Here is a 23,486-nt window from a genome sequence, read left to right as displayed (position 1 = left end):
GGAATAATTGTTTTAACCAGACTTATATTGATGAAGTTTAGATTTTTTTCCCAATGATTCTACTTTTATATGCAATTCTGAAATTTATATACTGTGCATACATTGTTTCACATAAAAGAAATAAGGCTTATAGGTGGTATTTCTGAGTCAAAAGTATGTGAATTTTTATAAGTAAAATTGTACTTCTGGAGAACATGTGGATTTGACTCTATTTCAAAAATCCCAGGAAATAAAAGAAAATGAATGTAATTATTATTTATCTTATGTAACATTTAGGTTAAATGTAAATAAAGCATGTAGTAGTTTTCTTTTGTTATGTGTTTTATACAGATTACACCAGTACCCTTTGCACATAAAATATATACATCCATTTCTAAAATTTATAATGTACTTTTACCATTTCAAATGACTATCTGCTTTTACAGTTACATTTTCTTTCGTTACATAAGTTGGTTACATCAATGATTCATTTGGTGCTGAATTCTTGTTCTGAAACTCAGCTCCAAATCGCAACACAACTTTCTAAAACACAAATTTGGTCATGTCAGTTCAGTGCTTGAGCCTTTTAGTGTTTCTCATGGCCTTCAAAAATCTACTAGGTCAAGAAGAAAAAAAAAAATCCTGGGCAGACTCTTGGTACAAAGTCAAGCAACTTAATCCACACTGCAATCCATGTGCTCAAAGGGACGTTCACACATAACAAAATAGGAATGACACCTCTGGAAATGGGCAGCACAACAACTGTGAAAAGAAATAGCTCAGACCCTCTCCCCTATAAAAGGTCCAAGTGTCCACAGGAAAACCCTCAAGCATGACCTTGAAGAGGAAAGCACATGAAATTTGAAATCGGATAGGCCTGTACTTGACCCGCTTTCTATATTTAAAAAGTACTCGAGCCTCCCTTCCCACTTGTATAAAATGGTGAAAATAATATAGTATATAACTCCAAGAGATTTTGTAATAAGTAAATTAGGTAACACCTACAAATACATGTTCTCCCATTTTTGTCTTTTCACTTCTCATCTTTTCCAGTCACAGGACACAACTATAAAGGCAGAACTTGACTTTAAAGTTTTATAGTTTTGATGAGAAATCTGCAAACTACAACCTGTAGATCAAAGACTGCCCACTTCATATTTGAGGATTGTCCACAACCGTGAACTGAGAATAGTTTTGCATCTTTAAGTGTTTTAAAAAATCAAAATAAAAATAGCATTTCATTATATGTGAAAATTGTATGAAATTCAAATTTTGTTATTCAGAAATGGTGTCATAACACACTCAGGTTTTTTCTTATAGTCTGATTGCTTTCATGCTGTAATGGCAAGGCTGAGTCATTGTAACATAGACAATGCTTCATATACATTGCAAGAGACTGAAAAGCTTAAAATATTTATTATCTATTTCTTAACCCCAAATCTAGCTAATGCTATTATAATGTGTTTGTATATATACATACGTAAACATAAATATGTTCGTATGTGTGTGTATTTCCATATTTAGTGGTGATATAAGCTTTGTGGATTAGCTAAATTATTTTAGACATGTTCCATCTTTTTATGGATATATATATATCCCTCCATCTTTGGGGTATAGAGCAGCTTATCACGTGCACCATGAGGAGACACCTGAGGCCTATTCCTTAGGTGCAGGGGTCACCAACCTCCCATCTAATGCCTGATCATTTGAGGTGGAACTGATGTAATAATAATAAAGTTCACAATAAATGTTATGTGCTTGAATCATCCCCAAATCATTCCCTCCTTCCCCAGTCTGTGGAAAAATCGTCTTCCACGAAACTGGTCCCTGGCGCCAAAAAGGCTGGGGACCCCTGCTTAAGTGCTCCCCTGGCCAGCCGTAGAGTTGAGGGATTTCTATTTGGCTAATAAAGACTATAAGCATAACAGAATATTGACTTTGTAAACTTATGGTGACTGTCTTGGATAAATCTTTTATAGCAGTGTAGCTGGATCACCCTAAACTAACAGGGAGTCAGAAATTCACTGAGTTTTCATAACTTGTTGCATGAACAGCTTTTTTGCCTCCTTACAATGGGTGTTTGCTCAATAAATGGCTATGTGAGTGATAGAATTCGATCTGAAGTTTTCCTCTACTACACTTTGTTAGTGAGATTGTAGAGGTGATTTTAGATGTGTAGCTAATCCTGATCTACTTCAAACTATGAGCATTTCCAAAAAGGATCCAAGCATTGTGCATCATCAAACTGACTGGGGGAAGTCCTAAACCCACTTGATATTTTGTTGGCAGATGTTTTTTACTTAACTAGTAAACCATAAAGTAATTATTGAATATTTGCACATCCTTTCAAAAAAGAAACTTCAGTGGAGCTTTCTCATTTAAAAAGACTTAAAATGTCATCAAACTACATTTACTTTTATCTTTCTGGATTCTCAATATAGAAAGAACTGGAAAATATATGGGTATGAATTCGGTGAAGAGCCTTCAATAGGAATCTTAAATGGTTGAAAGTAGAACATGAAAAGCAGTGAAAGACAGGACCTGTGGGTATTATTTTCACAGAGAAGGAGAAAATGTGTTAGGTGACCAAACCAGTCCTCCACTTTCTTCTCTCTTGTTCCCCATCATTTATCCCTTTCGCTGGGTTTATAAGAGGCACAGGAATAATTGTTTTGTTGATCTTCAAATGTAATAAACATTCTCTTTTTTACAGTGATTAGCTGAAATATTGGTATAAATTAGTTTGATCAATCTCCTTGGGTCCTAAAATTAGTTCTTTTGTGTTTATCCCTTCATTTAACCAACAGGCATTTATTTAGTAACCACAAGGTGCTGCCAAATTTTCTGGAAAAGATTAATACCCCCCAAACTCACATTTTCTAAGGCTTTACAGCTTAAAAAGATATCTCACAGTACACTACCTCTAATTTATCTTCATGCAGTCCACGTTTCCCCTCCAGCCTGTGAATAAGGAACATGAATAGAAGTAACTCAGAATCTGCCAGCTCATTGCCCCCACCTTTATGGTCAAGTACATCAAGATCCCCCCTTGCTCATTAGACCCATCATTTCTGGGAGGACCCAAGGGTGAGCATAGGTAATAGTGAAAGAAATGCAGGTTATTTAATGCCCTCATATTCACTGGTATCCAATGATCATAAAGTCACTGGTGAGTGGAGAGCCATCCTCCCCTTAAACGTGGTATCCTGCCTCCTGACATGCAAGTTCTCTGGATACACTGTACTGATTCCCCATCCCAAAGAAACCTAAGTGATACTTAGCATCTCCTTCTACCCTTCCATCCTGACTGCTCTGGAGTTCAGGATGTTTTCCTTGAGGAAACAAAGGCTTGGAACACCTATCCTGGTCTCTCTCCTGTTCTTTACCTGGACACTAGGATGTCTGTGTCTTGGGTCTCACAGAGCCCTCTCTTCTGGGCCTCCAGTACCCCTCTACAGGAGAGATGACAGTTTCCATAGTGGAAAACCAGATGCAGAGACCAGATCCAAGTCTTCCTTCTCCGTGTCCCACTTCCTCCAGCTTCCCTTCCCCTAAGGTGCTTAGATATCCTTTTCTATATTGCCAGCTAAAAAGGGCAAATGAAGCCCTGGGGTCTATCTGAACACGGACTCCATTTGCAATGACCCTTACAGTTACTTACCTAGTAAAAACATTCAAACCGCATGAGAGCCTGAGTGATTAAATAACACGTTTTTGATCACACAGTCAGCAAGTAGCAAAGCTAGCATTTGAGTTCAGCTCTTTTTCTTCTGAATACTTTATTTCTCAGCTTCTGACCCTAAGTCTTAAAGTGGTTGCGAGTAAAAGCCTTTGTTGCCTGGCTTTTCATCTCTTAGCAAAATTGGAAAAGAAGAGGAGGACAAATACTTGTCTTTGTCCCTTTTTTTTTCTAAAAAAGAGTTTCTGCAGGCTAACACTGAATATAAATAAAAAATGAAGGAAAAAATCCAGTTTGATCATAAACTAAAATCACATCCTTTTTATTATCCCTTATTCCCCTAATAGACAATGACTGTAGAAGCACATAATTGTGAAGAAAGACTATTTTGCCCCTGATCTGCCACCTGAGGCTTGAAGAAGAATGAAAGCTTCTTGCTCTGAAAAGGATTTAGTGAGGTCAAAAAGACTAGTTGCCTGGGTTCTCATTAATGCATGGATATTCATTGCTTGAGTTTGTGCTGGGACTTCCTGAAATATTCAGAATGACTCTTGCCTTGAATCCTAACCATAAACATTGCTTTATACCTTTAAATACCAAAAATGTTTTCAAAAATAAAGAAACTATGTATATATCATCTCAGGAGGAAAAGAATATAGTACATAATAACCAGGGGCGTGTTGTTTTCCAATTTTAGTTGATACAAAAGAAAATATTACCACAAAACCAGCAAAGCTCAAGTAGGCAGCAAACTAAACAAAACCGATTTTTGTTTTGTTTTCATTTGTTCGAAGTTACAATAGGCAAGGATTATTAAGCTTCTTTGTGCCATGAACCCCTTCAGAAATCTGACATAGCGTATGAATCTCGTCTTAGAATAATGTTTTTCAATGCACACAATCAAACACATAGGCTTATACAGCAAACTATTCATATCAAAATACAGTTATCAAAATCTTTTTAAAGGAGGCATAAAGTTATACATATGCTTCTTTATTAACACTTAAAGAAAAATCAAACAGGGAGGCAAAGTAGTGATGTGGAAATATCCATAACAAAGTCACAAGTACCGCTAATACTACTAGAGTTTGTGGCTCTCATTAACGATGGAAAGAAATGTTCAATTCCAATTTGAATTTAGTGAAAACAAAAATTTGTCTTCATCTGAATTCTTGGACCCCCTGAATTCTGTCTTCAGATTTGAAAGTTCATGGCTCTCAGGTAAGAAGCCTTGCTATATAGCGACAATGGGCAGATTGTAGATTGAAGGTGACAGCCAGATCTGGGTGTTTCTCAGCTCTTCTGCTAGGAAGAATGAAATGTAGGGAAGTCTTCGGCAGGTGTCTTGCCTCTCTCTTTGAGGTCTTGCCTTTCCTCGGCTCCTGCTGTTTAGCAGCTTGTCCATCAGGATTTGGGCCACATGCTCCTTCTCTGTGTCTTTTTAGTTCTAATGTTTGAAATTCACTCCTTGTGTAAAAATAGTGTCCCCTGGCTTACCAAAGAGAAGATCAGCATCTTGAAGAAAAGAAAAATCCCTAGCTGTGATCAAGTTCCCTTGTGAGGACCTTAAAGCACATGGAAGTTTCCCCTGAACTGTTTCCTTCTGAACTTGAACCAGCACTGGCTGAGGTTCTCAGCAAGTGGCCTCTGGGAGAAGAAAATAACCACACACGAAGGTGGTGCAAGAGGGTTACGGAGAAACAGGGAGATGGCACCAGGCCTGGACCCTAGTAGTGATAAAGTGGAACGCCTGCTGCCACACACACTCACACTGAATGTGCAGCCAGAGACAAGCAAAAATGCATGTTTCTCAGGTTAATGAGCCAGATGTCCACCCAACTACACCAAGAGTTAGAACCTAAAGACTAGGGCTGTCATGTTAACAAAACGTTCCGAGACTTATAAAGAAGGCCCTGAGGATGCCTGCCTTGTCCTATCCACGTCATTCTGGAGCATTGTTCAACAGGCCCACCCAAGAAGTATTTAATTTTCTAGGCTATTGTAGCATCATGCTGATTTTACTGTTTACTGTTAAGAGCCCAGACTCTGCAGAGTTGTATTAACTGATAGATTTGTATCTTGTAGCAATGCAAATGATTTATGTTACACAGAAAAAAATAACTTCCAAAGCTGTGGTTTTATTGCCCTGAAGGTCATTAAACATTTTGTTTCTAATCTTATTCTAACATTCCTCTTTTATTGTTAATTGGCTACAAATACCCAGTTGCTCAGCTTTACCACCTTACTAGTTTCCACGTCAATTAATAGACTGAATAAAATCTTTGACATGGGCTAATTTTATATTTACATGAGCTATGTTTCTAACTTTTGTACATTATATGTTGAGAGCAGTTTGAACAAATTCTTTCGGAAACAACAGTCAGGATTAACCCGTGTCCACTAGAGTCACAAACGTCTTTATTCCAAGAAATGGGGCAGTGGTCCTGACCCTAGATCCACTCCATGGGTCCCTCAGATGGTTCAGACTGAGAAGTGTTTAAGGGAACAGTTGCTCAGTCACAGATTAGACCAGTGGTTCTCAAATCATTGCCTCCAGGGCCTGTTAAAATGCAGATCTTTGTGCCCCAATCCCAGAGTTTCTGACTTAATAGGTCCAGAATGTAGCCCCAGAATTTGCATTTCTTACAGGTTCTCAGGGGTTACTAATGCTGTTACACTGGAAGACTGCATTGACAGAGGCAAGGAGGCAAGCAGCTGGGACTTAAGTCTTTCTTTCCAGAAGGACTCTAACCCATTAGTAAGAAAGAGTCATTAAGCGTGGTAAGTTAGTGTCTGTGAGATCTTAGTTCCCCAACCAGGGATCAAAACCAAGCCCCCTGCAGTGAACACACAGGGTCTTATCCACTCGACCTCCAAGGAAGTCCCACTGTCTTTAAAACTAGTTGTTTTTCTCCCAGGATTTGTTCTCCGTCGGGGTTAGATGCTGGGGATATTCCTTTGTTTTGTATCCTAGGGTTATTCCGCTCCTCTGGTTCCCTTCTTCCTTCCCTTGTATATGTCGTGCACACTCGCTCAGTTGGGTCTGACTCTTTGCCACCCTGTGGACTGTAGCCTGCAAGGCTCCTCTGTCCAGAGAATTCTCCAGGCAAGAATACTGGAGTGGGTTGTCATTTCCTTCTCTAAGGAGATCTTCCAGACCCAGGGATCGAACTGAGTGTCTTGCATCTCCTGCATTGGCAGGTGGATTCTTGTGCAATTGTAGGCTTATGTTCTCTCAGGACTGGGTCCTCTGACCTCAGCAATGCTGCTCAGATTTCCAGGACTGCCAGTATCTCTGCCAGTGACGGCTGAGCAGTTGCCGTGTCGTGACAGCTGTACCCATTTGCCTGATGGATCGGAGTTGTCAGTGCAGCAGGCTCTCGTCCCTTTAGGGTGTCAGCAGACAGATGAAAAGTTTCTCACTAACACACGCATCCCTCCACCAAGCTCATGCCATTTGCATTTCAACTAGCTGGGGTCAGACAGCACAGAGTGAAAGCTAGAAGAAGAAGCCTTTTCTTCTTCTCTCCCTTAAAGGACACATTATTTCCATTTACCATTTTTGTGTCTGCCTACATATCTCTTTGATTCATATTTTCATTAGGCTAACCAATTAAAAATCATTGATTACGCCTTAGTCTGTGCAAGTCTCCATGGTAGGTTTTCAGAGATACTAAATAACAAACAAATAACAAAATAAAGGATGAACCCTGCCTTATTTCATAATTAGTTTATATTTATTTTTAGTTTATAATTTTTTTTTTTTGAGATGTTGAACCACCGCACACTAGGGCCAGCCTCAAACTAGCTCCAAACTACATTGTTTGAAATCTGCCGTTTTGTCCAGGCTTCCAGAATCTATTTCCTGCTGTAGGAATGTTAGCTGCTGAGCTCATTCTTTTGTTAGCTGGGTCTCCGGAGTATTCAGCACATGTTTATCTGCGCCCCCCTTCTTCCATGTCTTTACCTTCTGTGATTAGATTAAGACAAAGAACTGCACCCCACATAACAAGCAGAGATCTGCTATCTGACTTTCTTCTGGTTGCTAATTCATTTGAAACTGAAGGTTTTTCTACCTTCTCTCATCTTGCTTTCTGGTGCAGCATTCCTGAAATGAACCCATTCACTGTCAGACATCCTTGTTACATCTGCTGTGAACCTCTGAAGTTATAAAGCCAGTACATTATCTTGGTCTTAGACCACATGTACCATCCTGGCCATTTGCTGCCTGCCTGAGGGTTTCTACACCTCCCACTGACTTCAACTTGCATAGATTTCCTCTCATTTCAGTCACTCACAGCCTCTCCAGACAAGACCCCAGGTCGGTACCATGTGTAGTGTTTCTGACACCACCCTGTGCCCCTCTGTCTCCCTTTTAGAGTTTTTCCATCCTGTCTCCCTCTTTGTTGGCCCTCATGCCTCCAGTGGAAGGATGGTCATAGTTACACCAAGTCATTACATCTCATTCTCTTCTTCACCCATGATCTTCAGGTTAAAGCATTTGGGAGGAGCTATGGAATGAGCATTTGCTTAAAGAAATATTTTCTTCTTGATTTTCTTTTCTGGTTGGAAGTTAGCTGCAAGGGCAGGTGTGACTGGGAAAGATCTGTCTCCATCAATCAGAGGAACAGAGCAAATCAAAGAGAATTTCTTCAACTGCACTGGTCTGTACCATCTCTCTCTCACATCAAAATGTTACATTTTTTGGGGGGGAAGGGGTAAATTAGGAGATTGGGACTGACATATACACAGTACTATATATAAAATAGGTAACTAATAAGGACCTACTATATAGCATGGGGAAATCTACTCAATACTTTGTAACTACCTACATGGGAAAAGAATCTAAAAAAGAGGGGATATATGTACATGTATAACTGATTCACTTTGCTGTACACCTAAAACTAAGACAGATTTGTAAATCAACTATACTCCAATAATAATTGTTTTTTTAAAAAATGTTAAACGTTCTGTCGAACTAATGAATAAGGATATTTCTTAGTCCCACCTCCCATTCCCACAACCTCCTCCACTGAGTCCCCTCGATTGAACTTATTCTTAATCCCTTCCCTGAACATTCATTCAGTATTCATGGTCATTCATTCAGTATTTAGAAACCATATTTGCCTTTTTTTAATTTTTCATCTTCCAAGCATGTCCATCTCATGTAGATTTCAAAACATCCTAAGAATACAATTTAGCAAGTCCCTTGGGGCCAAACTGACCTGAGTTTTATTTCAAGCTCTGTCACCATTAATGTCTGTCTTGGAGGAAATTATTCATTTCAAATACTTCATTTGTGTGATGGAACTCACAGTGTCTATTTTGAAAGTGTGTTGTAAAAATAAATTCAGACACAATTCTTGTAGTACTTAGGGTGCATGCCTGGCAAATTGGTATTCTTTAAATGGTACCTGCTGTGGTTATTATTACTGTTGTTGTTGTTATTACTTATTAAGTTGACCCACAGAGAGTGGGCAGATAGCATGAATCAGTTCACATGACAAACACTGAACTGTTGGTAATGACAAGATACAATGCCTGGATTTGTAAGCTTTGATGAGACTGAATACCTATTTAGGTGATCTGCAGAGATCGTCCTTGGACTAAGCAGGAAACATACTCTGGGATGATAGCTATTGCATTGTAAATAGACCACAGAGACCTGGATAAACACTTTCCTAGTGACCTTATAAAATCTGATGTTGATATCCCATTGCTATTGTGGGTTTCATTTATGTCTTGTTTGTTGCCTCCCAATATCCAGGTTATGTTTAAACAGTTGGAAAAAAAAAAAAAAAGAAAGTACTTGCTGTTTTGCAGGTTTTGATTTCCAAGAATGTTTACCACTTCAGTTCAGCCAAAGACAAAAATCCTTTTCAATTTCCCCAGTCTCCAATTATTCATGAAAAATATCAAACTGAGAAACAAAGGCTTTTATTTAAGACAAAAAAATGAAGGGTGTTTTTCAACCTTAGCAACATCAAACAATCTTTCACATTGAATGTTGACAACTTCAAGAGAAAAGGCTGTGATTCTATCATTTTGCTAAGGAAACCCTCCTTTTTCCTGGTGTGCTCTGGGGTTAATAATTTAAAAGTCAGCAATTCCTAAACCAAATTATTCTTTGCTTACAAGAACCGCTGCCAGGAATCTCTGTGTCAGGATGCTGCCCCAAATCCAGAGACCAAAACATGACATGAATGAATTGATGTACACATATTAATGGGAGTCAAAAATAAAGTAAGAAGATTAGAGAACAATGCAATGGAACCTCTCTTTCTAATACTGGGTTTTTGCTTATACTGTTTAGGGAAACATTTTTTAAAAAAAACTGTAATTCTAAGAACAATAAGCTTTGGTCAAAAGTAGGGTGTTAGAAGAAAAAGAATAATTTAGTCAACACTGATTTACCTTCTATTGAGGGTCCCAACAAACAGATACATATTTCCAGAGATAAAGTAACACATGCATGCATGTATGCTAAGTCATCTCTGTTATGTCCAACTCTTAGTGGCCCCACGAACTGTAGCCTGCCCAACTCCTCTGTCCATGGAATTCTCCAGGCAAGAATACTGGAGTGGGTTGCCATGCCTTCCTCCAGGGGATCTTCCTGACCCGGGTATCAAACCCACATCATTTCCTGCATCTCCTGCATTACAGGTGGGTTCTTTACTACTGAGCCACCAGGGAAGCCCCAAAGGAACGTGTACATTATACCAATATCAACAATATTTTAGTGTCGAGGATAAGCATCTGAAATATGTGTATTCCTAAGATTTTATTCACTCAACCTGCTGGATGCATATTAATGCGGGAGGTTTATGGAGAACTGCCTACAGAGCACCAACTCTGCATGTGCTAAACATTATCATCAGTTCTCCAGAGATTCCAGGTACAAGACATGGGTCACATTCCCACACAAAGAGCTCAGGATCTAATTGGGTAGGCAAGAAGAAGACTTCATGCAGTTGATTAAAAGTTAAGTAACAGAATCACAGTTTATAATAAGAATAAGATGCCATGAGATAGACTGGGCTCAAGCCAAGTCAGACCCTTGGTTGACACTAGAGGGTCAGAGGAGGGTGAAATTGATATCGATTAGGGTTCTTGACCTCCTTAATCAATAGAAATTGATCCAAGGCCAGACAAGAAATTCAAGCAAGGCTTTATCGGGGGCCCCTACTGCCACAGAGGGGAGCAAGAACAAGTAACAGGTTCGTTTGTTCACTCCTTAAGGTGGGTGGGGGAGCTGGTTCATTATGTGGGGTTAGAACAGGGCCAGGTCCAGGGGTCAGACCGGAGGGGTGACTTAGGTATTCTCCCCAGCCCTTCATGGTGTTGAGTGAGGGGGGGCATGCACAGTACACTACAGCTCCCTACACCCTGATTTTTTCTCCTGGCTCTTCAGAAGTAGCAATTGGGCTTTTTGGTCTTTTTGTATCTTTTTATACAGAATTTGCCCCAACTGTGCATGCAAGTTAAGAACTAAAGTTCCTTATATGGATAAGTTCTTTGTAGTTTGTTGCTTGTGGAGATATTTGCCCAGGTGCAAGCACTGCAGCAACGGGTTCCAGGTCCCAGGTCCCAGCCTGTCTCAAGATCATTGAAGGCCCAGGTCTCTTTTGGGACCACTTGCAGGAAGAAGTAGGAACTGAAGCCATAGGGTTCTACTGCAGTTTTCACTCCCTTTCCTGAAATTAGAGAGAGAACCAGATCGGGTCAAGGTAAAACATTTTCCTTTTATTACAAACTATTATTTCTTTTTTTAAAATGCACTTTATATGTAATGTTAGTTTAAATGAATTATCATTACATTAATACAATTTGTGGATAAAATTGACATCTTTAAAACAATTAACACTGATTCAAAAACATGAAAAAAATTTTGGAAGCTCAGAGTATAAAACCTGGAAAGAACTTAGAAGTGTAAGTAATTCTACACTTTGCTTTTACAGACCAAAAACAAACAAAACTAAAACAAAAACTGAGGCTCAGAGATCTGAAGTGACTCACTCAATACCTGAAGGACACGTAGCTCATCACTGCAAAGCAGACTTAGAACCAGATGTTCTGTGGCTTAATTTAGTTCACTTTTTATTATAGCACATCATCTGTCTCCCTTTAGTAAAAGCAGGTTATTGCTTTACGCAGGGTGGAGCCAATAGCTCAGAGAAATTATAATTTTTCCAGTCAACAGCCAATTAACTTTGAGAATCCATTTCTTAGCACTCTACCCCTCTTATTTCTTCCATTCTTAACCAAGACACTATGTGAGCGCAGATAGAAAATAGATAATTTTTCAGTTGCCAAGAAAAAGAATAATTAGGCTCAGAATTGGATCACCTGGTTTGGGGCCTCACCTTGGCTACTTACCAGCAGAGCTACCAAAGCCTTGAGTTATTCATCTGCAAATTATGTGTTAATAATAAGTTAATGTAATGAATGCAAGTAAATAGTATAATATTGATACATAGTAATGCATACTTAGTAATGGAAAGTATTAATTAGTACAATGCAAAAGACAAATGCATTTGTCCATGTAAAAGACCTTCGAAGGGGACTTCCCTGGTGATCCAGTAGCTAAGACTCAGAGCTTCCAATGCAGGGGGCACAGGTTTGATCCCAGGTCTGGGAACTAGATCCCACAACTAAAGATCCCACATGCTGCAACTAAGATCTGGCACAGCCAAATTTTAAAAAAATTTTTTAATACATATATATATATATATATATATATTAAGAAGTCCTTCTGCACAAAAGAGGTTTTTACAGAGATAAGTTAACACCTTTACATCGGGCAGAAAAAACTAAAGACCCATAAGAAACTAGGAAGGGAAAACTTTTTGTTTGTTCTTTGGTGGGTTTTTTTGTTGTTGTCACGGGATTTGTTTTGCTTTGGTTTGGTTTCCTGCATATACAAGAGAGATGTTTTTATGTGACAGATATCATCCTTCATTCTAAAACTGAGAGAGGAAGAGTGTGTGTGCTTGAATCAGAGATATTTATATATGACTTGAGGGGGAAATAGCTTTTAGGGAAGAAGTCTGTTTGAGATCCAAGAAATCTAACCTTTAACAAGAGGAGAGTCCTTCCCACCTTAAGCTCCTCTACCCCTCCTGTCACCTAAGATACTATATATTTTTAAACTATTTATTATAGATTGGAGTAGAGCCATTTAACAAACTTGTGACACTTTCAGGAAGACAGCAAAGGGACTCAACCATGCGTACACATGTATCCACTCTCCCCCAAACCCGCTCCCATCCAGACTGCCACATGACATTAAGCAGAGCTTCTTGTGCTCTACAGTAGGACCTAGTTGGTAGATACTATCTTTAATATGTAGGAGGGGCTTAATAAAGGTGCTGAATGAGTACATGACTGAATAAATTATTGAGGGTAGTCTCTCAGCTTAGTGTTGTTTGATACTAATAGATTTTTGTCCTGAGAAATCTTCAGTCATCCCTTTGTGCTCCTTAAATAAAGTCTGGAGAGACTGTCCTCAGACCTCTGAATTTGTACGGTCATCTTGTTTACTATGTGGCTTCCTCCTATATGATCCTGCATGTCCTCTGCCAATGGGCCAGCAGGTGTTGTCTGTAAAGGGACAGAAAGTAAATATTTGAGGCTTTGTGAGTGACTGCCCCCATGAAATTAGAAGATGCTTACTCCTTGGAAGGAAAGCTATCACAAACCTAGACAGCATATTGAAGAGCAAAGACATTACTTTGCCAACAAAAGTCCATACAGTCAAAACTAGGCTTTTTCCAGTAGTCATGTATAGATGTGAGAGTTGGACCATAAAGAAGGTTGAGCAACAAAAATTTGATACTTTTGATCTGTGATGCAGGAGAAGACTCTTGAGAGTCCCTTGGACTGCAAAGAGATCAAGCCAGTCCATCCTGAAGAAAATCAACCCTGAATATTCATTGGAAGGACTGATGCTGAAGCTGAACCTCCAATACTTTGGCCACCTGATGTGAAGAGTCGACTCATCGGAAAAGACCCTGATGCTGGGAAAGATTGAGGGCAAGAGGAGAAGAGGTCCATGGAGGATGAGAATGTTGGATGGCATCATCAACTCAGTGGACACGAGATTGAGCAAACTCTGGGAGATAGTGAAGGACACGGAAGCCTGGCAGCATGCAGTCCATTTTAAGTTGCAAAGAGTCAGACATGATGGAGTGACTGAACAACAACAACAACAAAGTTTTTGTGAGCCATAGGCCCTCCATCAGCAGCGTGGGAGCAACCACATGTAAATGAATGAGCATAAGTGGATATCAGCAAATGGATACTGAAAGCTGAATTTCACCTAATTCTTGTATGTCATGAAACATTAGTTTTCTGATTCTTTTCAAATGCTTAAAAATGGAATAGGCAATCTTAGCACAAACAAGGACCACCAGTTGGATTTGACCCAGGGCTGGAGTTTGTGGACCACTGGATGATCCGGACAACAGTGTGGTAGGAAGAATTCTCCATTCAGATGAATGCCTAGGCTCTCTGATACTCCTAGGAGTCACTGAAAGCTCCCATCCTAGGACATCTTTAGAAAAATGTCTAAAAGATGCTCTTCTCTGTGGACAGGGTCTGACCCACCTTGCCCAGACAGATTAACCTCCTCCCCTTGTAATGGTGGTAACTCGGCCAAGTAAAGAGGAGTTGGTGCTCTTGTGCCCTGAGGTTCTGTCCTTCGCCTCCTCCTCTCTCCTCTCTGCTTTTCCTTCCTGTCAACATTGAGTTCATGAACTCTTATTCAGACAGTTGATAGATTCACTTTAATTCTCTCGAGAATGTTCAGGGACAGAGAAAAGACGTATTTTAATGCAACTCTGTTCTCATAGGTTAATAGGACCCAGCCCCAGTCCCCTTCAGCCTCAGAGTTGAGAACATAATCCTGAGTCTTAAGGACTCCTTTGTGACATTGATAATAGAACAACTAGAAAACAGTAAAGAGACTTGGCAGCTAACCTAACTAATGCTAAAAACGTTACTCCTGACCGAATAAAACAAGGGTAAGAAATGTTGGTTAGTGAAGTCTGTGTGTGGTGATGGTGGGGAGGGTGTATGGGTATGATTGTTAAAATGGAGTAAGATCTGTAGTGGTTTTTGCTGTGGGCACAGTGGTTTTTTGGAGTGTCTCGATTGTGTCTCATCTGAAATAGAAACAGTAAATGACTCCAAGCAAATTCACTGCACTGTAGGAACCTGAAGGTCCCTCCAGCTCTGTCAAATTCTGATTTGAGGATTTTGAAGATGTATCATTTTAGAAATAGGTAGCATCTGAAAATATTTTCACTCTCTCTTTTCTTTCTATGACATTATTTAGCATTTTTAAAGGATATGGACTACTAGGAGTTAAAAGGGGGATATTACTGAGCAAACATGCACTAATGTTAGGGCAAGGATCAGGAATATGTTTTCAATTCTGAAGGATGGACTTTCATTTATGATACATTTAAAGATGAAGAATCTGTGCCTCTCAATAGCAAAAATATTAGTTAAAACGTTGAATTCCTTTGGCCTCTGGATCTTGTGTATCCTGGGCCTCCAAACCCCCACGTTTGGACTAGGTGTGTGCTTTGTCCGGTTACTTCTTCTTCACCTCCAGGCTCAGTTCAGTTCAGTTCAGTCGCTAAGTCATGTTCAACTCTTTTTGACCCCATGGACGAGCATGCCAGGCCTCCCTGTTCATCACCAACTCCCAGAGTTTACCCAAACTCATCTCCAGTGAGTTGGTGATGCCATCCAACCATCTCATCCTCTGTCGTCCCCTTCTCCCGCCTTCAATCTTTCCCAGCATCAGGGTCTTTTCCGGTGAATCAGCTGTTCATGTCATGTGGCCAAAGTACTGGCATTTCAGCTTCAGGATCAGTCCTTCTAATGAACACTCAGGACTGATGTCCATTAGGATGGACTGGTTGGGTCTCGCTGAAGTCCAAGGGACTCTCAAGAGTCTTCCCCAACACAATTCAAAAGCATCAATTCTTCGGCATTCAGCTTTCTTTATAGTCCAACTCTCACATCCATACATGACTACTGGAAAAACCATAACCTTGACTAGATGGATGTTTGTTGGCAAAGTAATGTCTCTGTTTTTTAATATGCTGTCTAGGTTGGTCATAGCTTTTCTTCCAAGGAGCAAGTGCCTTTTAATTTCATGGCTACTGTCACCATCTGCAGTGATTTTCGAGCCCACAAAAACAAAGCCTGCCACTGCTTCCACTGTTTCCCCAACTATTTGCCATGAAGTGATGGGACCAGATGCCATGATCTTAGTTTTCTGACTGTTGAGCTTTCCGCCAGCTTTTTCACTCTCCTCTTTCACTTCATCAAGAGGCTCTTGATCGCCTCCAGGCTGCCTGTCCCCAATCCCCTCCCTGCAGAACCCCTTTCAGTTTCTGCTTCCCGACCACCATGAAAGCCTCTACTCATGACCACACGCTTACAGGAAAACACATCTCTTTTATTATTTTCATACCAAAGACCCCCAGACACTCACAGACACACTTATTTTTCAAACTCATTCACATCTGTTCCACGCTCTAGAAATAAACGATTTGTTTTTGTTAAACATGCTGACCTGAAGATTTGAGCTGTTAATTTTTATGAAATGCAGTAACTAATGTAGCCACATACCCTCCCCCCACTCAGCAGAAACATGTCCCAGATGTTCATTAGACACAGCTGAGGGCTGTTTTTAGATATGGCATTTACTGATTCTGCAGCGTGTTCTCTTTTCTATAGTTCCTCTTGAGCAAGGGCGGTGAACTCAAATCCAATAATCACTGGGCCTTGTTATTATGGCTGCGCTCCTTCAAGGATAATAGAGGCCCCTCCATGATGATCAGGGCTTGAAAAGAAGAATCAATTTTCTAATTTGTCTCACTGAAAATAGATGTAAGAGTTCCAGAAAGAATAGTATCGTGGGAGACAGAAATCCTGTCTTCTGGTTTTGTTTTCCTTCTAACGCTCTCAACGGCAGATTGTGAGAATGACAGAATGGAAAACAATGTCATAACACAAACACTCCGCAATTAAAAGAACTGGATCCAGAGTTGACAACGTGGGGTTCCACTCCTGGTATAGTTAATTATCACCCGTGTGATGTTAGACAATTCAGTTCAACCTTCTGTTCCTTGATTTTTTCTCATCATTAAAATAAGGGAGATGGTAGTCCCCATTTATTTTTCAGTTGCAAGCAATAGGAAATTCCACTTGTCTGAATTAAGCAATAAAAATGCTTTATTGACTTATAAGTATATCTTGAAGAACATTAGGTATTCCCTGGTGGCTCAGATGGTAAAGAATCCACCTGAAATGCAGAAGAAAGAAAGTGAAATTGTAAGTCCTTCAGTCATGTTCGACTCTTTGTAACCTCAAGAACTGTAGCCCACCAGGCTCTTCTGTCTATGGAATTCTTCAGGCAAGGATACTGGAGTGGGTAGCCATTCCCTTCTCCAGGGAACATCCCGACCCAGGAATCAAACCCAGGTCTCCTGCACTGCAGGCAGATTCTTTACCATCTGAGTCACCAGAAAAGTGCAATCCCTGGGTTGGGAAAGATCCTTTGGAGAAGAAAATGGCAACCCACTCCAGTATTATTGCCTGGGAAGTCCCATGGACAGAGAAGCCTGGTGGGCTATAGTCCATGGAGTCACAAAAGAGCCGGACAGGACTGAGCAACTAAACAACAACAACATCTTGAAGAACAGAGGTGGGATAATTGTCTGGGTTTGTTTCGTTCAGGGTCTCAGTGATGCCATCAAGAATCCAATTTCATTTCTTCTCTTAACTGTTTTCCACTGTGGCACTTAGTTCCAAATTTGGCTTGCTTCATGGTGGCAAGATGGTTAATGCAATTTCATCAGGGCTCATAGACCCATAATTTATCATCCTGAAGAGGGACAGAACCACTAACCAGCATTCTGAAGACCACAGACCAACCCTAAACAAAGGACTAAGGCCATGGAAATGGGATGTGATGATCAACGTGATCAATAAGGAGTCACCCCTCGACTTGGAATTGTATTCAGAATTTTTAATAGTATACAGTACTGTGTAGAGTACGGGAGTACAGTACTACAGTATCTTTATTTCAAGCCCAGGGTATCCAGACACAAGTGGAAAAGCAGCAGTGGGGTAGCTGGTACTACTGCACTTTTCAACGCATTGTACCATAAGATTAAAAATGTTTTCTTATTTTTTGTGTTTGTTTGTTTTTTGTGTATTATTTACATGAAAAGTATTATAACCCTATTACAATACCATACTATACAACCCACTGTGTTAGTTGAGTACCTAGGCTAACTTTTTTGGGCTTCCAAAGAAACTGGATTTATGAATGCACTCTAAGAATGGAACTTGTTCTTATGTAGGGGACTTACTGTATGCATAAATATACATTTTATATGTGCATGTGCTCAGCCACTCAATGGTGTCCGAACTCTTTGTGACCCCATGAACTGTAGCAAGCCAGGCTCCTCTGTCCATGGAATTTTCCAGGCAAGAATACTGGAATGGGTTGCCATTTCCTTCTTCAGGGGATCTTTCCTACCCAGGGATCAAACCCATGTCTCCTGCATTGGCAGGCAGATTCTTTACCACTAGTGCCATGTGGGAAGCTACATATGTTTTAAATACAGGTATAGAAATACTAATGTAAATGTATTTGTATGGATGTATATACATGTGTATGTGTATTTAAAGAGAATAGATCATACAGCCAGAGGAGTAGAGTATTAATATCTAGAGAATCTGAGTGAAAGGTATACAGAGATTCTTTGCATTATTTTTGCAACATATGTATAAGGGAGAAATCATTTCAAAATAAAACCAAAAGGGAAAGCAAGAGTGAAGTAAAATATAAGGAACAGTGCTGTAACATACTTACTGAACCACTAGAAAGCATCTCTGACTCAGGTTTCCAAGAAATATGTTAGTTACCTACAAGATCATAAATAAAACCAGCTAATTCAATATCTTGTTTGGGCCCTCTGGCCCAAATTCCATAAATACACACACATATATACACTCACATACTGGCAGACATTCACACTCACACACAGAACATGCAAGCCCACACCCAATTTTTGTTTTCTTCAAAACTAATTGAAATTCAATATATGCTGCAGGATGACATTTGATACTATAAACCTAGAATTGTTTCAATCTGCTTTTGTGAAAAGTATAGTTAAGACAACAATAGTAGCCATCACAGACAATGCCTTGAAATTGGAATTGAGCCATCATGGTTGGCAAAGAAAAAGCATCCAGCAAAACTAGTAACAATTTTATTCATTTCAGAGTCATACCAGTAATTAAAATGGTTTCAAAATTACTTAAGTGTATCTTCCCACCTTTGACAGCTAAGAGACCCATTCATAAATTAGCATATTGACCTGCATTTTTAGAGCTAAAAGTTAGAATTGAGAGTTGAAATGCCTGGGTCATGGAATCCTGACTTTCTTCTTAAATAGCTTTATGATTTTTACCAAGTTCTTTCACTTCTCTAAGCCTCAATTTCCTTTTCTGTAAATGCACATAATTATACCTGTCAAAAATATGAATTAATCCAATGCTATTATTTACGTGAAAATGCATTTCAAAACTTTTAGTTCTATTTCTATGCATATTTATTTGCAAATCAGGATTCTTTTTATGATTTTTTTTAATGTGGACCATCTTTAAAGTCTTTATTGAATTTGTTACAACATTGCTTCTGTTTTTTGTTTTTTGGCTGAAAAGCATATGGGATCTTAGCTTCCTGAGAAGGGTCTGAACTAGCACCCTCTGCAGTGGAAGGCAAACTCCCAACCACTGCACTGGACCCTGGGAAATCCCTAGGGATTCTTAAAGATACAAAGTTGCCTATATTTATAAACATAACCTTAGTAATATAATTAAGTTAAAGCTTTCAGTCTTCTTTTCTCTGTTACATGTAAGCCTCAGAACACGTTTCTGACATGTTTGGCCAGAATTAGACCTATAACCACAGCTTTCCTTTTGTGTGCATTTATACTTTATTTTTTTCTCCATTACTGAAACTTGTTGATAAAGAGAATAAAACCAGACCTTTCTCTCATTAGGACCAAGTACACTGTAACCAATCCATTAGATAATGGGTACACCACATTTATATTTATACCCCAAATAGGTTGTTTGTTTTCATACCTACATTTGTTTTACCACATATATCTGTCTTAATTTTGTTTTACCACCTATATTAGTGTCCTATTGTTGCTGTAGAAAATTAAAGCAAACAGTGGCTTAAATGGTACAAATTTATTATCTTACAGTTCTGGAAGTCAGAAGTCTCATTTTGCTAAAATCAAGGGGTCCGCAGGCATCGTTTCTTCTAGAAGTTCTAAGGTAGAAGACATTTCTTGCCTTGTCCTGATTTGTGGTCCCTCCTCATCTTCAAAGGCAGCAACAGAGGGTTGTTCACAGGGAATCCCTCTGAGAATCCTGTCTCCCTCTTTCACTGTCACCTTTGCGATTATACCAGACACACGCAGAAAAGTAAGGATATTCTTACCATCTCAAGTTCCTCAAGTGCACAATCACTTTTGCCACAAAAACCAACATATTCACAGGTTCCAAGGACTAGTGTTTGGACATCTTGAGGGGGACATTGCTGTGCCTCTCACCCATCCAACTGTTTATTTTTACAGAACTCATATATAATGCATCTAAAATATTTTCTGGATATTAGTTTACACCTTTCCATGACGTGAGTATTGGATAAACAATGTCATTGTCATTAGAGTTGGAAAGATGGAATCTCAGAAAAGTTACATGATATACACAGTTATTTGGCAAGTTAAAGGAGAGAAACACTTGATGGTCTTTATCTAAGGATGCAATCCCACATCTTTGTAACCTCCACATCGGCCTAAATTTTCTTCCACAAATATCATTTTGGAATTCAGTTCCCAAGAAGCCTGTCCATCTATGTTTTCCAGAGAGCTTACCCCCTGGAAGTCCCAATGCAAAAGTGGAACCATTTTGCTTTTGTGAGATCTACATGTTCCAGGTGGGCTTAGATAATGCTGAAATCCTGTTTTTTTAGTTGCTTTTATTTCTCTGTATTTAATGCTGCCACAAAACCTTTAAAAATATTTGAATTCATTGTGTCTCTATTTATTGTGTTCACACCTTGAGGCGCTTTTGTAGAGAAAGCAATTTTTAAATTCTGGGGGAAAAAAAGTATTAAATGGAAACATATTTCAGGAAAGGACCTCTAGAGGTCACATGCTTTTGCCTCCCACCTGCAGGCAGAATTCTCCCCAAGCTCCTCCTAGATAAGTTGTTTATTATCTGTCTGGTACTTGTAACCAACAAGAAAGAATCCAATAAATATGACAAGCAGTTTTAGCAAAAAACAAAACATTAAGAAAAGAAATCTCACCCTAAAAATAAATACATATATATATATATATATATATATATAAAATCTTGCTACCCACAAACCATCCAAGGTTTAGATTACAATCTCATAGAACAGGGGGGTAAAAACCTAGGTGACTACCAGTTCACTAAAAGATCAAGGGCTGTGCAATTTATTTTCATCAGTGTTCATGGGCATTTACTTTATGTCCTAGTGAGATTGAGCACTCTTTTGGAAGAAGAAATGTACCTTTTCTTCTCTGACATTGTAACATTTTCTATAAATACCACCACCATCATGGAAGAGTCACAGAGAAACTGTTCCCTCTCTATGACTTGATAAAAACAAATGCTGGGGCTCCACTGGTGGTCAGTGGTTAAGAATGTGCCTTGTAGCAAGATCCCTAATTAAATCCTAAAATAATTTGTGCACATTTTACAATGTGCCTGGACCTATTCTAGCCTGGCTTGCTTCAGTCCATGGGGTCCTGAAAAGTCAGACACAACTTGTCGAATGAACAAGACTCATTCTAAGCACAGAGGTCTTTTTATCTACTAGAAAAATTTTGAGAAGAGATATGAACCCTCACACACGTTTTAATTGAGACATAGTATTCTGCATCATGAGATGTAAATAGTTGCAAAGGATATGATTTCTGTATTTTAAATATGGCTGCTTTAAATTAAAACATTCCCATGTCTGATGAAATTTAATACAGTAGTGATTTGATACCCATGATCTTCCATTTATGAAAATACAGAAACAAACAAACCCTTCTTTAATAGTTAAATTTTTATATCCTTTTTTTTAATTCCTAAAACTGTTTTCAATCATCTTCCCCAAAGACTTTTACCCTTAATTAAGTTTAATATGTGAAAATCTATTTATCACTATATCAAAATTCTTAGCTTTAAACATGTTTGTATGCACATCTAGTTGTCAAAATTTTCTTCTGAATCAAGTTACACTGAAATTACTCAAGTAGAATTAATCTATTTCAAAATTTAGTAAGTAACTATTAGATACACAAAGTTCTTTTTAGGGGGGTCAATTTATCTCATAATAAACATACCGTTCCAAATTATACTTTGCTTAGCTCAGGGTAATCTTCAGCAGTAAAATGGGCTGAAAGTTTTGTCATTCTTTGTTAAGTGTGAGTAAGAAGGTTAACAACAAAAGAGACTGTGATAAAGAAACACCGTACCTAGAATTGAGTTCAGAGGAAACTCATTTCTGGGAAAGATAACATAGGAGGTTGAGAAAGTGAAACTTTATTCCCTAAACACTAGTCATTCTCCTGTGCCCTTTAGAAAGCCTTTGCTTGGACTTCCCTGGTGGTCTAGTGGTTAATCCGCCAATGCAGCGGATGTGGATTTGTTCCCTGGTCTGGGAGGATCTCACATGCAGCGGGGCATCTGAACCTGTGCATGGCAGCTACTGAGCCCCTGCACCCTCGAGCCTGTGCTCTCCCCCGGGAGAAGCCACTGCCATGAGACGCCTGGCCACTGCAGCGAAGAGTGGCCCCCACTGTCTGCAACTCGAGAACACCCGCATGCAGCCGCGAGGACCCAGACCAGCCAAAAATTAAAGAAAAATAAGTCTTTGCTTATCCCAACTCTAAGGGAGCTCTAGTTTGAGACCCACTGTGCTAGAGAGCAACTTGAACCTGTCCCAGGTAACACTAGTGTACCTAAAACACGGGTCAGCTAATTGCAGCGCACATGCACATAGTCATGGAAATGCCCCCTATGTGCTACTCGGCCCAGGAAAATGAGCAGCTAACTGCTTAAGGGGGAAGTAAAGCCACCAATTCCTAAAGATGGCAAAGAAACCGATTCATATAAGTGCACCACATATAATGTGAAATGAATGACAAAACCTGAGGGTGGCGCCTTGTAAAGGGACATCGAGGCTGAACTCATGTTGGGTATTATTTTTAAAATGAGGGCAACATGATCAGATTCTCTCCAGTGCTTAGGACCTCCAAACCTGGGGTGAACAAATGCTTGGGAGCTAAAGAATGTTTCTAAGATATATGAGAACAGGTATCAATGCTTTAAAAAAAAAAAAAAAAAACTGTTTTCCACATAAATGAACTGCTATTTTTCAAAGCCAATGAAGATGCAATTGTGGTACAAAAATATTTTGGAGGGGTTGCAACATTCATGCTAATTTGTGTGTTTGGAAAAGAGTTGTAGTTGGGGGAGTCTTCATACATGTTCTTAACAAACACTTACTGTGAGGCTGCAGTTCTAATCTTTTCTTGCTGTAAAAAGTGAGATCATTTTAATGGTGTGGGCAAAAAAATCTCTGATTGTTCACAACACAGGAAAAGGGAGTAAGCTGGCATAGATCTGAAAAAGGACATTCAGCAACTTTCAAAGTTAAGAAGAAAACACTTGAAAGAAGACTGTCCCCTTCCACAGAGGACCT

At 39.3% G+C, this 23,486-nt stretch overlaps 1 pseudogene; it reads left to right on the top strand.

Annotated features, from left to right (window-relative positions):
* Positions 1–23,486, top strand: part of LOC133067966 (cytosolic iron-sulfur assembly component 2B-like) — a 66,863-nt pseudogene that overhangs the window by 8,015 nt on the left and 35,362 nt on the right.

This window comes from Dama dama, chromosome 2 (genome assembly GCF_033118175.1).
Source record: "Dama dama isolate Ldn47 chromosome 2, ASM3311817v1, whole genome shotgun sequence".
NCBI classification, from domain to species: Eukaryota; Metazoa; Chordata; class Mammalia; order Artiodactyla; family Cervidae; genus Dama; species Dama dama.
The sequence above is the reverse complement of the archived record's forward strand: the minus strand, read 5'-3'. Positions and strand labels throughout refer to the sequence as shown.